Source organism: Rhincodon typus, chromosome 24 (assembly GCF_021869965.1).
Source record: "Rhincodon typus isolate 14 chromosome 24, sRhiTyp1.1, whole genome shotgun sequence".
Taxonomy (NCBI): Eukaryota; Metazoa; Chordata; class Chondrichthyes; order Orectolobiformes; family Rhincodontidae; genus Rhincodon; species Rhincodon typus.
In genome coordinates, this window is record NC_063355.1 from 39,429,617 (window position 1) to 39,444,801 (window position 15,185).

Below are 15,185 nucleotides of genomic sequence, written 5' to 3' on the forward strand. Positions count from 1 at the left end.
GTGTAAGCGAGTTCGAGAAATCCACCCAAACCAACCGCTAGCTCAACCACCTGAGTAGAGTTTTGCTTCCGTTTAGTTTGAGAGGAGTCCGTGCAAAAAAAAACTTTTCTTTAAATTTGAACATACGTCCAAAGCAAAGCTCAGTTTGAAGACCCCTTCTGAAACGAGAGCAATTGGTAGAAAACTGGCTATTTTCAATTTAACTCGTGGGTGTGGCTAGAGCTAGATTTTATTTTGGCGTGATGCTTATTTTAATACCAGGAAAGATAGCGGAAACGTAGTTTTACGGCTTGACGTAGCTTGCGTCTAAAATTCCCCACATCTTATTTTGCGCCGGTTTGGTTAAAAATTCAGCCGAATCCACGTTGATTTGAAACCAGCACAAGCCAAAGGAAAATAAACTCATCATTACCAGCCGGACACAAGAGTCCTTTATTCATTTCCTTCTTTAGAGGCCGCAGTAACCTTGAAGCCAGATTGCAGCCTTTCGGAAATCCCTTGTTAGAAATGGCTAGTCATTGAGTCTTCGCTGCGGATGTGATAGTTTGATTAAACGCTGGCGGTAACCGTGCCTTACAATGGGAGCGAACTCTGGTGGAAGGTACGATTCCTGGACTATGTAAAGCGGTGTTTAGAATGTGCGGAAGTGAATTCTGACGGTGAAATACACCCTCTGAATAAACTTGGACACACAAGGGAGCAAGTTGTGGATGGTGCCACATGGAGGCAGGAATTTGAGCTGAAGTTGCCCCCAGTACGGATGTGTCTTGCAATACGTGTTTGCCTTGGCCTCTTGGTGTGATATCTCTGGAAAGGACGTAACATCCTCCTGGCGGCATTGAACTGGTAAGACGTATTTAAAGGAGCCCAGCGAAAGGCTCCCACTATTTGGGGCTTCCTAGCCGATGTAAATAACGATAAGGTTCCTGTTCCCATCCGATCCCACAGCAACCGAGCATCAAGGCTGGTGTTTTGGAGCGAACAGGTAACACCGGGATTATAAATTACAATGTTACCATGATTTCCTTCTTAAGGGGTAAAAAGTGAGTGATGTTAAGTGATCTCTTCAGCGTTGAAGTGACAATGGGAAGCTGTGTTTAAACTTTCTCCGAGCTAAAGCAGCTTCTTTTGGGGGACATGCCCGGGTTCTTTTTGATGTTATAATGTTGTTTAAAGGGAAGCCGGTTTCTGCAATAGGAGACTATTTCCTGAAAAGCAACGTGGCTACTTTAAGAATGGATTTCTCTGTGGGTGTGCGTGTGTAAGAAGCTTTATTCCACAGGCTGAAATTCCTTTATTTTTGAGGACAAATTGAAGATTGTCCTTTTTTTTTAAAAAAAAGACTTTAAATTAGCAAACGACTTGTGGGAACCCATCCGATTGAATGAGGATGTGATACCTTTGGGCAGCTTGCTTTTGCTCGGAGCACTTTGCAGTCATTATGATCCTTTATGTATGAAAAGGAAGAATGTGAACCTTCCAGTTCCTTGCAGGTGTAGTGTAAAATGTTCAGGAAACTCTTTTTTTAAAAGAAAACACATTGTGACCCGTGGATGTCGTATTTTCTAGTTGCCAGCCAGCAAAAATAAGAGGATTTGAGTTGTATAGGATTTTTGTTATGAAGTGGCGGATTAAGAACGAAGATAATTGGAGTGGGGAGGAAGTCACTTCTCTTCCAGGAATGCTAACCTTGAAGAAATTCCGCTGTTTTCTTTTATATATCTTTTATTTTGTTTCCCTTCGTTATTTTACGTTTCCTTTCATGTGTTTGATCAGGTAGCTACCAGAACTCAATTTCACAGGCGAGGCTTGTACCTGCTGGGGTTTAGAGGGCGAAGCAACATGATTGAAACATTTGAGATCCCAAGGGGTCTTAGCAGAGTAGATGTGGAAAGGATGTTTCCTCTCGTGGGAGAGTCTAGAACTCGGAGGTCACTGTTTAAAATAGGGGGTTCCTCATTTAAGACGGACTTGAGGAAAATTTCTCTGAGATGGCTGTAATCTTTGGTGCTCCCTCAAAAGGCGATGGAAGCAGAGTCTCTAAATATTTTTTAGGGCAGAGGTAGGCTTTTTGTATCCTTGATACAAATAAAATATTTGGCACAGAACTGATGGTGAAAGCGTAAGAGTGTGACATGGGTCATTGCCCCCATTCCCAGTTCTTAGGAAGACATTCAGAGCTCTTTATTGTTTTCCAACATTGGCAAAAAGTAAAATACACACAGTCAAATTAAGGAAAAGGCTCTGCAACAGGATGTGTATCTTGTTCCCTGTGTTACTTTCGTTGTGCTGTTGTTGTTTCCTTTAAATCAATGCAATGTTATATTCTTTGTAAAGACACAGGAACTAATTGTTATGTGAATATACATTCTAGAGTGCCAGGTCTACTTCTACCCTGGAGTCAGGTGGCTAGCAATTATATCAGTTCACTGATCACATGGAAATGTGTAAGAGATATACTCAGTAAAGCTTCAGCACTCGGATTCTGAAAAAATGTGATTATTTCAAACTCTTGAACTAGAAGACATAACATGGTGGTAGTAGGTAGTCCGTGAGTGACACCAAAAGTGAGAGATCTCTCAGGCCAGCATGGCATTCTCCCAGTGGCCGGGTGTGGCGGTCTCTCGGCCCAGCGTGGTGGTCTTTTGACCTGGCACGGCCTCAGCATGGACTTTCAGTCTTAAGATGACTCCAGAGCTATCTCCTGGTCTTGAGAGCCTGGCACGATCTGGAGTCAGGGCCTGGTGCGGACTAGAGATTAGGTGCCGGCATGGACTGGGTTGGAAGGACTGTTATTCTGAACTTTCTACTTCTTTATTTTTATAATTTATTCCAAGATCTGTATTGCTGGACATTATATTTCTTTATTATTCTATTTTTTTCCCTGAAGAATTTGTACTAAAGATTTACCTAAAGATAGCGCTGTAAGTGATGACTTGTAAACTTTTCACTGTACTCGCTTGAGTACATGTGACGATAAAGCTAATTCTCATTGTAATTCTAAAGACATTTCAAATAAATTAAGTTTATGCTGAAGCTGAATTAGATTGAAGAGCAAAAGTCAACCTGAATTAGTGCCAAAGACAGCAAAAAACTTGTTTAATGTGCAGACATGATATGGTGGCCACTACAGGCCAGCATGAATTGGGACATTGTTGGTGTCATAGACCCAATTGAGAAATGTCAACGTAAGTGCAGACTCCCATTCAAATAGCTTTCTAAAAGGTGGTAGTAAAGAAACAAAGGATCAGCTACATGATTTTAATGGGGTGAAGAGAAAGGGTTAAATTCATTTAATAACAAGGACATGAGACAGTATGACAGTAAAAACCCAGACACAAATATTTGATCGGGTTAGGACCCATCTTCAGCCAAAGTCAGATCATCCAATCCAGCAATTAATTATGAATTTCGAAGCCTAAGGCAGGAAGCAGGTGAGGTTGTTAATCATTTCTGAATTTGATTAAATCTGAAATACAAAAATATTTGATTTCCAAGAACTATTCACAATATCAAAAGCTATAGACACTGCCAGAGTACATCAAGGCACATGAAGCTGACTACTCCAACAACTGGCTTCCAGTTAAGAGTAGAGAAATACAGCAGGATTGCTGTTGTGAAATAGCAACGGAAGAATGCATGCCAGACAGAAAAAAATGTGCAGCAGCTGTGGATAACTGCATGAGTTAACAGTGAGAAAGAAATGTCCTGCATTTGCATCAAGCTGCAGACCTTGTGGAAAGCCCAATCCATGGAAAAAGATGATCAAAACAAACAAAGGAAATGGTATTTGAAAGTATCATGAGACAGAGCAATGGGGTGAATAAGGAGACTTAGCATACTCTAGTAGATAGCAACAACACAACAGGCATAGGAATCATAGAGCTGCATGAATTAGTGGGCCAAAGTGCCTATGGAAAATAAATCTTCCCAATCATTCGGATCAAGATGAGAGTGAGAAGGAAGGTCATAACCATATACATCGGAAGCTGAAATTTGATACTAGATCACGGAGCTATGTCACGCTATAACTAAAGATCTTTCTTTGAAGATTGGAAAGAAGCTATTTACCTGAGGTAAGATACTCTGAAACCAAGTCAATGTCATGATAAAGCCATAGAGGGGAGCTAAAATTCAATACCTAGAAACAACCCAAATCAGAGGGATACACAAAGATAAAAATATCTGACCTTTGTATTTGTATATCTATTCACAATAGAGAAGGATGACATTGGTCAATAAATGAAGGATGGGAAACAAATTATTATTGGGAGGGAGGAGGTAGTTTGATTTTAGCAGCTTTAAAGTGGATAAATCCCCAGAACCAGATGAGATATACCTAAGGCAGGCATGGGAGACAAGGGAGGAGATTTCAGGGACTCTGACATAAATTTTCAAATCCTCTCCGTCCAACGGAGGGGTGCCAAAGATGCCAAAGCTGGAGGACAGCCAGTGTGTACATAAGGTGGTTGGGACACTTGCCTTTATTAGTCAAGGTGTTGAATACAAAAGCAAGGAGGTTATATGTAGCTCCATCGTAATGGTAGTTAGGCCACAGCTGGAATGCTGTGCAGTTCTAGTTGTCACACATTAGGAAGGATGCGATTGCACTAGAGTGTGCAGAAGGGATTAATCAGGATGTTCCTGGGCTGGTGCAATTCTGCCATGAAGAGAGACTAGCTAGGCTGGAGTTGTTTTCCTTAGTAGAGAAGACTGAGGGGAGATCTGATTGAAGTGTACAAAGCTCTGAGGGGCATAGACAGGGTAGATAGGGAGAAACCTTTCCCCTTTAGAGGTGTCAAATACCAAGGGGCATAGTTTTAAGATAATGAGCAAGGGATTTAGAAGGGTTTGAGGATTCTTCTTCCACCCAGAGAGTTGTGTGATCGGATTCACTGCCTAAAAGGGTCAAAGACACAGGCACCTTCATGGTGACATAGTAGACAGTGAAGAAGGTTTTCTAAGATTACAAAGGGATCTTGAGCAAATAGGTCAGTGGCTGAAATATGGCAAATGGAGTTCAATCTGGATAAATCTGAGGTATTGCATTTTGGTACAACAAACCAGGATAGAACTTATATAATTAACGGTAGGGCCTTGGGTTGTGTTGTAGAATAGAGGGATCTCGGGCTGTAAGTACATAATTCTTTGAAGTTTGCATCACATGTAGACAGGGTGGTTAAAAAGGCGTTTGGCACACTTGCCTTCATTGCTCAGTCCCTAGAGTATAGGAGTTGGGAAGTCATGTTGAAGTTGTAAAAGACACTGGTGAGGCCTCTTCTGGAATACTGTGTCCAGTTCTGGTCACCCAGTGAAAGGAAGGATATTATCCAGCTGGAGAGGGTTCAGAAGAGATTTACCAGGATGTCGCTGGGTATGGAAGGTTTGAGTTATAAAGAAATGCTGGATAGGCTGGGACTTCTTTCACTAAAGCGTAGGAGGTTAAGAGGTGATCTGATAGAAGTTTATAAAATAATGAGGTATATATAAAGTTAATGGTAGTTGTCTTTTCCCCAGGATGAGGAATTTCAAGACAAGGGGGCACATGTTTATGGTAAGAGGAGAAAGATTTAAAAAAGACATAACAGGCAATTTTTTTACATAGAGGATGGTTTGCCTGTGGAATGAACTTCATGAGGAAGTGATGGATATGGGTACAGTTACAATATTTAAAAGACATTTTACATGAATAGGAAAGGTTTGGAGGGATATGGGCCAAGAGCAGGCAGGTGGGACTAGTTTAATTTGGAATTAAGTTCGGCATGGACTAGTTGGACCGAAGGGTCTGTTTCCGTGCTGTCTGACTCTGACTCCATAACTATTTAGATCAGCACTTGAAATTCCATAGCATACAAAGCAGTGGGCTGAGTGCTAGAAAATGGGATTAGAGTAAGTAGGTATTGCAAACACCGTGGACTGAAAGGTCTCTTTCCATGCTGTAAAAACTCTTGACTTCTATTTTAACTCTGTTACATGTCACTAAAACAGACGATCTTACTATCTATGGGATTGAGCAGTTGCCAACAGCTACAGCTTATCCTGAGGTTATGAGAGTTGAAGGCAGTACACCCATTGAGAAGTGGTCTCCAAACAGAAGTAAGGAAGATCTGGCATGAACGTATCTAAAGTGTTTGTGTTGATACTTTTTGATGTTTTGAAGATTTTGAACATCACATCAGTATTGCTGTTGTGGAGCAATGTGATTTATTCCCCATGTAAAGTACCAGTAGAAGTAAGGGGAAAGCCTGAAAGTGGGCTCCAAGAGTTGGAAGTAAAAGAAGTGATTACCATAACCTAGAACTTGGGCAAATTCCTTCATTATGGGGAAATGACAACAAATAAAGCAAAATTAATGGCCATACTAGTCTGAAAGCGCTCAATCTCATCTGATCTCGGAAGCTAAGTAGACTTAGACCTGGTTAGTACTTGGGTGGGAGTCTGCCCAAGAATACCAGGTGCATTGGGCTTAGGGGGCGGCATGATGGCTCAGTGGTTAGCACTGCTGCCTCACAGCGCCAGCAACCCAGGTTCGAATCTACCCTACAGTGACTGTTGGTGTGGAGTTTGCACACTCTGCCTGTGCCTGCATGGGTTTCTTTTGGGTGCTGTGGTTGCCTCCCACAGTCCAAAGATGTGCAGGTTAGGGTGGACTGGCCATGCTAAATTGCCCCATAGTGTCCACGGATGTGTAGGGACTAGGTGGATTAACCATGGAAATGCAGGATTAGAGGGATTGGTCTGGATGGGATGCTGTTCGGAAGGTAGGCTTGATTGGCCAAATGGCCTGCTTCCACGATGCAGAGATCCTATGATGATGATGGTTTGCAGTCATATACTGAAGCCATCAAGGAAAATATTGAAAGACACTTTCTTGATATGAAAGAAGGAAAATTTGGAAAGTTCAGCAGCTAAAGAAGGTTTCCTAAAACTGCAGCATTTGAAGATGGAAAAGCCAGGACTGAATGATGAGCAGAGCATAATGTGACCTGCTTAAAAAGGAGATTGCAGAAGAGCATCTGCCAGCTATACAGGAAACAGAAGAGATGTCCAAGAGGAGATCGGAACCTCGAGTCCAAACTTCAACAGTGTGTGCTTCAAATAGAAGAATTTTAAAAATAAAACGGTGACAGTACTGAGTTCTGACAACAAAATTAATGAACTGCAGATGCACTTCAATGCTATTACAGTCGAAGAATGATTGATTTTACTGGAGACTAATAACAAACAGTGAGAAATGTTGGAGAATTTGAAAGAGGAAATAGCGAATGCAAGAAAATCAGCAAGAGTGGGTACAACAGGAAGCTGAAAATCTGACAGAAACTAGCACATAGAATGATTGAAAGAGAAAAAGAAACTACAGAATTGTAATTCAGATTTTGAGAAGTGCTGACTTGCAGTATGCTGCAGAGACCACCTAGGCAATACTGTGAAAGACCCTTTTTTCTGAGGAAAGAGAACAACTAGACTCTAAAGGTGTTCAGTTTAATTATAAATGTCAATTTGTGTTAGTCATCTTCAGTTAGAAGTTTAATGATAGGAACGGGTATATTTGACAGAGGTTTTTTTTTAAAAAGGGAAGTGTTTTATAAAGAGCTAATTTATCATTTGACGGTATCCGGGGTACCACATTTTGATGCTGCACTACAGTCGAGTGCTGACCAACTAATCCAGCAGCCATGTGGAGCACTGTAGGAAATGCATTTGAGACTAAGCGTATGTCATTTCAAACTTGTGGGAACCAGAGATCTAACAATATCATTAGGATCATAGTTAATCCAACTCACAGGGTGAGCTTACAGTTAGAAGAAAATATGCTGCTTGTGTGCTTATATGCCAACTGTTTGCCCTGTTGACTTGCAGAATTTTGTAGGTGGATTGGGTCATCTGCCGAAAGCAAGTTATAACCTCTGTTCATGCAATTGGAGTCCAGTATAAAGCCAAGAAATTGCATTTCCATAGCTTTGTTCAAGAGTTCAGGACAGCTAGCTATTTACATTCAATTAAGTTTTGAATTGTCACTAATTTAGGAAATGTCCTAGCTAATTTGTGCCCAGCAAACTCCCACAAACAGCAATCAGGTAAATGACAAGAACTGTTTGTGGTGCCTGTGAGGTTAAATATTATTAGCCAGAAAACCAGGAAAGAACCTCGCGCGCACTCTCGCTCGCTCTCTCTCAGTACTGCACTGGAGGATCAGCCTGGACTTGTGTGCTTGAGTGAAACTTGACCCCTTAAGCTTCTGATTGTGAAGCAAGAATACTACCCACTAAATAGCAGACACTAATTGTAGGAACCAGGCAATTTTAACCAGGCTTTCTGTGAGAAGATTCAAGGTAGAAGCAGGTTGACAGCTAGTCAAGAAACAGAAGTGGCCCTTTTGATAAGCCTAACACTTTCTTTTTTGTGGGACCAGCAGGGACAGGGTGCTTCTGAGTCCCATTTGAGTTCCCAACTCTCTGGATATATACCTCCACATCACCATTTGAACTCCTGTTCTCAATGTCCTTCTTACTATTCCCCAACCTCAGCACAGTTGAACAGCCTCAGTATTTGTTATTTTAGAACTAACAAACAAAACTGATCAAAGAGAATGAAAAGTACACGCACTACCTTTACCTGTTTTCTGGGTTCACTCATAAGTTTGTCCTCAATCATCAATTCCTGGGAGTCCAGATGCATAATTTTTTTTTAAAAAGGTGGCAATTGTAGCACCATGCGTGAAAAGTTGTGGATTCCAAGTCTCAAGATTTTATAATCCACCTCTGCACGCCCCCTCCTCTCTATTTTAAAAATGCTTGAAAAGAGATGTGAGCGTTGGTGACTGGGCAAGCATTTGTTGTGCTTTCCTAATTGACCTTGAAGGTGGTGGTGAGCCATCTATTCCTTCTGAAATGGCTGAGCAGCTTAGTTGCAGTTAAAAATCAAGACCTATGCAGTCAGGTGTAGGCCAGATAAGGATGGCAGATTGCAATCCCTAAAGAACATTAGTGAACCAGATGTGTTTTAAAACAGTTGTAACAGTCCATTATTCGCTTTCAACTCCAGATTTTATTAATGGGAATTAAATTGTACCAGGTGCCATGGTGGGATTTGGAACCAAGCAAAGTTAAGGCCTCCAGATTACTAGACCAGTGATTTTATCACTGCACTACTAACTCAATTGCCTGTTATTAACGGATTTATTTGTCAGTTTAAAAATTCTCTCCTTTTTTCTTAAAGCACCCTGCATTTATATGGAACATTTCATGGCTACAGCATGTCCCAAAGTGCCTTACAGCCAATTAAACACTTCTGAAGTGTAGTCACTGTTATAATGTCAGAAATGACATGCAGCAATGAGAATTAATTGTCTACTTTCTGACATTGATGTTCAAGTTTCTACTGAGGCCTTTGCGAGAGATTCCCTACGATGATAGGTAGAGAGATTTTGGCTGTAGAATTCTACGTTGTGAAAGTTGCTGTTACTATTCATACTAAAGCAATATGATATGTTTTCTTTGTGTATAAATAGACAGCTTAAATGTTTGGATTTCCTTGGACTTTGAGAAGTAGGAGTGATTTAGAGTGATTAGACTAATTAGCTTTACTCATCTGAAAGTGACTCATTTGTCGTTTTCATTTATTACGGGGTTACTACGCCATCATTCCAGGACTTGGGAAAGTAATTGTTCAGGAATGCATTCTCAGTGGTGACACTATATTTGAACAGACATTCTTTGGAACCTTTTTCCAATATTGAATTGTTTTATGGCATGTGCTGCTAATCAGTAATTCACTCTCTTGCTGTCATGCATTCACACGGAAAATTCTAATGTCTCAGCTGTATCTGTCCCATTGCAGCACGTGTACATTCACACATGAATTAATCTGGAGATTGAAGTACAGGATTGTGTAAACCTGGATAGTTAAGATGTTTGCAAACTTTTATAATGGAACATTTTTCCAGTTATTTCCTTCTTTGCATACTCCCATTAATTGCAGGTAGCAATCAAAGCTTACATCATCCTGACTTGGAACTACATTGCTGTTTGTTGTGTCTTACATGGATAGCATGTTGTAAACCAAGCTCTGCTATTCCTGGAGTCATCACAAAAGGTAAAGATTTAATCAAAGTGCACAGAAATCCCCAATCTTTTATATCAAGATTGAAGGAAAGCTCAGTTTCTGAACTCAATTATTCTTTATGACAAACAGATTATAGCTATATGTAAGCAATTATAAACTGTCAACCTGTCTCTGTCTCTGGGTCTCATCTCCAGATACATGCACTTGAAGCAGGAAATGCAGAGTGACTTGTTCATACAAATTTATGAAGTCTCTAAATTATTGGTCAAAAGCCGCAGCTTACAGTAACTGTTTTACAGAAAGTTAGCACTTCTCATTTCTGGAGGTCTGAAAGCTTCTGGCTCTCACCTACAAGCTGTTAAGAGCTAACCGCAGTTGGTAGCAACCAGGAGGCAATTGGTCATCACAACACAGACCAATTAGCTACTTGTTGCCAGCCAAAATCTCACTCCATTCCAAACCCCCAGCACCACTTAATCTGTAACCAAACGTCCAATTGTTAAATGATCAGTGTAAATAAAAGTTGGTAGCTTGATTTTTAAAGAGTGTAGCAATCTCTTTCATGATCCTTGGTTTCTAAAAATAAAAATAGAGATAGTCTGCACATTTCCTCATTGTTGCTGGGTCAATAACCAAGAACTCCCTTGTTGACAGTGCTGTGGGTGTGCCCAGCCCTCATTGACTGCACTGTTTAAGAATGGGCAATAAATGTGGACCTAGGTAGTGATGCCCATGTCCCATATTGAATATATTAAATTGAGAATTCATATAATAACTCTTAATACATTTACTTCAAGAGAAATCTGGGATGAATGATAAATGTAGTCCTTGCTTTGATACTCCATCTCCTGAAACAATTTAAAAAATGAGCACCAGAATGATCTTTTCCTAGTTAAGAACTAGCCACTGTTAAAAATCATATCTTCCCAAGGCACCGGCATGGTAGCAGGGCTGTGTTTGGGCTCCTGAGCCTGGGGCTCGTTCGCGTCCGCCTGCTTCATTTTTTTCCCCTTTTTTTTGTTTTTTCTCCATTTTTTTTTTTTTTTTAAGTTTCCGTTTTCTTTAAAGCCTCCTACGTTAGGGTTGTCAGTGGCATCAGCACAGAAGCAAACACGGGCCATGTGCAGAATGGTGGCAGCCTCCCAAGCATGTTCTGGGATGCAGAAGCGATGGCAGTGGCGGTGGAAAGGGGCTCCCCCTGGCGGTCGGAGGCAGCGGCGATGGAAGGGGGCTCCTCCCGTTGTTCAGGGATGGCGACAGCAATGGCAACAAAGCTCCTCCTAGAGATCAGAGGCAGCATTGGCAGCAACAAATGCAGTTCTTCCAGTAACTGGGTAGTGTGGTGGCAGCAGCTGCAGACTTATTGATACTGCTTGCTGTGGCTAGGCCTGGGTGCAAGATAAGACTTTAAGGTCTGGATGATTTCCTTTCCTTGGCTCTTGTTTCTTTAATTTCTGCTTTTGGTGTGCTTTTCTTCAATTCTGGTTTTGTACCTAAGAGGATGCCAGAGAATGGAGACTTGGTACACTTTTCACTGTACTCTTGTATTCCTGTACTTGAGTACATGTGATAATGAATCTAATTCTAATCCTTTCTAATGACTCTTGTAGCAGTAAGTTGATTGCAAAAGTTCATTCATGGTTCATTTATATAGCAGAATCACTTCGTTAGGTAACATGTCTCTCTCTTGTGTGCATTAAATCTCATGCCAGAGCTTTGGGCATATAATGTAGTTTGACATTTCAATGCTGCAAAGCTGGAGATTTTGTCTAGGGTGGTGGAGACAAATCGAATGAGTCACTGCTGTCTACTTCACGAGGATGTACAAGATCCTACACTGCCATTGAAAACTTGAGTTTTTCTGTGATTCTGGCCAATTTGGTCAACTATTTCAATGTGGTTTGTGGGATCTTGCTCCGTGCAACTAGGTTATTGCATTTGTTACCTTGCAACAGTAACTATACACTTAAAATATTTATTTTGCCTATTCTGCTTTTAAACCTCTCCTGATATCTTCACAAATGAAGTATTTCTGTTGAGGAAGAGATCAAGAGTTGACTCTCAAAATCTAAACCCACCTTTTGCTGTGGATGGAAGAAGAAAATATCTAGAAGGAACAAGATGGAATAGTGATTTTTATTTTCTCCCCTCCAAGGTGGGATCTTAACTGAGGATAAATTGACATTACAGCATGTTAAGACCCTAGCAGATGTTACTTGTGGGGAAGTCAGATGAAATCTGGCTTGATAGATTTGTTTTAACAAAGTGGTCTTTCAGTGAAACACAAGCATGCAATGCTGTATATTTGGTTTTAACAATAAAACAGAAGTTTATTGTACCAGAGAAAAGATGATAAAGTAAATAAACTGAAATAATGACATATCACAATCCCATTAAAATATAATCCCAAGAACATCCTTTTACAGTACTGAAAGACCAGAGAAAATTCCCTTCTCTATTGCATCTAGACACTTAACCTATGCTGTAATTCCTGGTGAAAAATCACACAACGCCAGGTTATAGTCCAACAGGTTTATTTGGAAACACAAGCTTTCGGATAAACCTGTTGGACTATAACCAGGCGTTGTGTGATTTTTGACTTTGTCCACCCCAATCCAACACCAGCACCTCCACATCATTAATTCCTAGTCCTCAGAATTTGATTTTTCTCTTCTAGGTCTTCAAAATTGAATTTAGACTCTGTTTCAAATAACCTCTTCAGGGTCATAATCAAACGCTTCTGGTCTGGATCTTGCCAACTAAACTTTTGAGAGAACCTACTTCTTGACAGTTCTAAACCATCTCCCTTCTTCAGGACTGAAAACATAAAATGCTGGACATCACAATAGGTCAGGCCACATCCATCGATGCTGCCTGACCCACTGTGATCCCGGGGGGAAGCAATGGCCTAGTGGTATTATTGCTGGACTGTTAATCCAGAGACCCAGATAATGTTCTGGGGACCTGGGTTCAAATCCAGCCATGGCAGATGGTGAAATTTGAATTCAATCAATATCTGGAATTAAGAATTTAATGATGACCGTGAATCTATTGTCAATTGTTGGAAAAACCCATCTGGTTCACTGATGTCCTTTAGGAAAGGAAACTGCCATCTTTACCTGGTCTGGCCTACATGGGACTCCAGACCCACAGCAATGTGGTTGACTCTTAACTGCCCGATGGGCAAAAAATGCTACCTAGCCAGCGAAGCCCTCATCCCTTGGATGAATAAAGAAACAAAAATCTTTTGCTTTCAGTTCAGATTCCAGCATCTGCAGTAATTTGCTTCTCCCTTCTTCAGGAGATGGCTTTACACATCCAGCTTCAGCTGTGATTTCTCCAATCTGAAACCTGAAAGGCCTTTCAAAATATGGTGGGAAGGATTGATCATCCATCTCCCAGGCAAAAAAAAAACATGCATTTCCGGATCCTTCTAACTGAAGTCTAATACACTCTACTGTTTAATTTGTTCGTTCGTGAAACCTCTCCCAATGTAAAAACAAAATTATCATTTGCCTCCAAGAACTATGCGTTTTTTTTCTGAGATGACTTCAGAAAGCCTTACAAGTTAATCATTGGACCATTCACACACAGACCAGATCCCACATGTTACTAATTCAAAATCTAAAAATTTTAAAAATGTATACACATCAGTATGCCTTACATCATGCATTAACATAAGATGCCATTTTAGTAAGGACAATTTAAACCTTGTACTAGGAATGACTGCTTGGAGGATCTTTTAAGAATCTGAATGCCACTTCCATTTTCACTGAGATTCATTTAAAGGGTCTACGTGGCATTTTAGCGACCAGCACTTTTCCTAATGTCCTCCTTAAATCGCCTCTTACTGGAGATTTGAAGAGGATTTCTGGAATACATCAGGAAACTTTAACTTGACCAGCATTCTGTTAGCATTTATAGTCATACAGGAGTACAGCATGGTAATAGACCTTTCGGTCCAACTCATCCATGCCGACCAGCTATCCTAAATTAACCTAGTCCCATTTGCCAGTACTTGGTTCATATCCTTCTAAACCCTTCTTATTCATCTACCCATCCAGATGTCTGTTAAATGTTGTAATTGTACCAGCCTCCACCACTTCCTCTGGCAGTTCATTCCAAACAAGCACCACCCTCTGTGTGAAAATGTTGCCCCTTGGTTCCCTTTTAAATCTTTCCCCTCTCACCTTAAACCCGTGCCCTCTAGTTTTGGACTCCCCCCACCCCGGGGAAAAGATCTTGCCTATGTACTGTATCCGTGCCCCACACGATTTTATAAACCTCTATAAGGTCACTTCTATAAGTTCTGCACTAAGAATGGGAGGTGGGACAAGAGGCAAAGCAACATTAGCTGCTGTAGGAAGTGGAGAGCAAAGTCAGCTCCTTCCAAATCTGTGGTACACAGCATCCCTTTCTCTTGAGGTATCTTAAAACCTGACACTTAGTGTCATCCACCACACCTTCACTGGAACTGGGTGTATGGAGCTCACGTATACTATTCCATGAAAATGGTGTCCTTCAAATTTTTGGTTTAGCATTTCCAGGTAAGTTCAAATTATGCACTTAAAAAATATAGGACTTTTAAACTGGCATGTCTTATTAATGTGGCACCAATCCAATTACAGAAAATTTTGGAAATACTTGGCAGCATCTGTGGAGAGAAAAGAGATGGGTTAACATCTCACCTCAGGCAAATATCTATGGTTCAAGTCTCACACCAGAATTGAAGCACAATCTATACAAACGTTCCAGTACAATACTGAGAAAGTTTTATGTTGCTGGAGGTGCCATCTTGCGAATGAGGCATTAAACCGAGGCCCTGGTCACTAACATGAAACATAATCAATTTTAGGCACCAAATGATCAGGTAAGTATTTCCAGCTTTGCTTTTATTTCAGATTTCTGGTATCTGCAATGTTTTGGGTTTGCACCAATTTAATTCCTGTCATCTACTTTGCCAAAGTGACCAGTGATAGAGTGAGCATAGTTTCCGTGGGAAAAAATCATCATGGCTGATCAACACTAGGGAGTTTGTAGACCTAATGGATTAGAGTTCTATAATGGGTATTGTTGATCTAGATTTTAGAAACTCATTTGACACTTTATATAGAAGAGAC

At 40.7% G+C, this 15,185-nt stretch overlaps 1 protein-coding gene and 1 pseudogene across 2 annotated transcripts in view; both read left to right on the top strand.

Annotated features, from left to right (window-relative positions):
• Nucleotides 1–303: 303 nt before the first annotated feature.
• Nucleotides 304–15,185, top strand: part of ydjc (YdjC chitooligosaccharide deacetylase homolog) — a 77,061-nt gene continuing 62,179 nt past the window's right edge. Inside the window, exon 1 of one of the 2 annotated variants that reach the window (XM_048611591.1) lies at nucleotides 304–846. The gene's annotated coding sequence lies outside the window, so the exon portion shown is untranslated. The other variant, XM_048611590.1, reaches the window with a different exon arrangement.
• LOC125486015 lies at nucleotides 6,349–6,466 on the top strand (annotated as a pseudogene).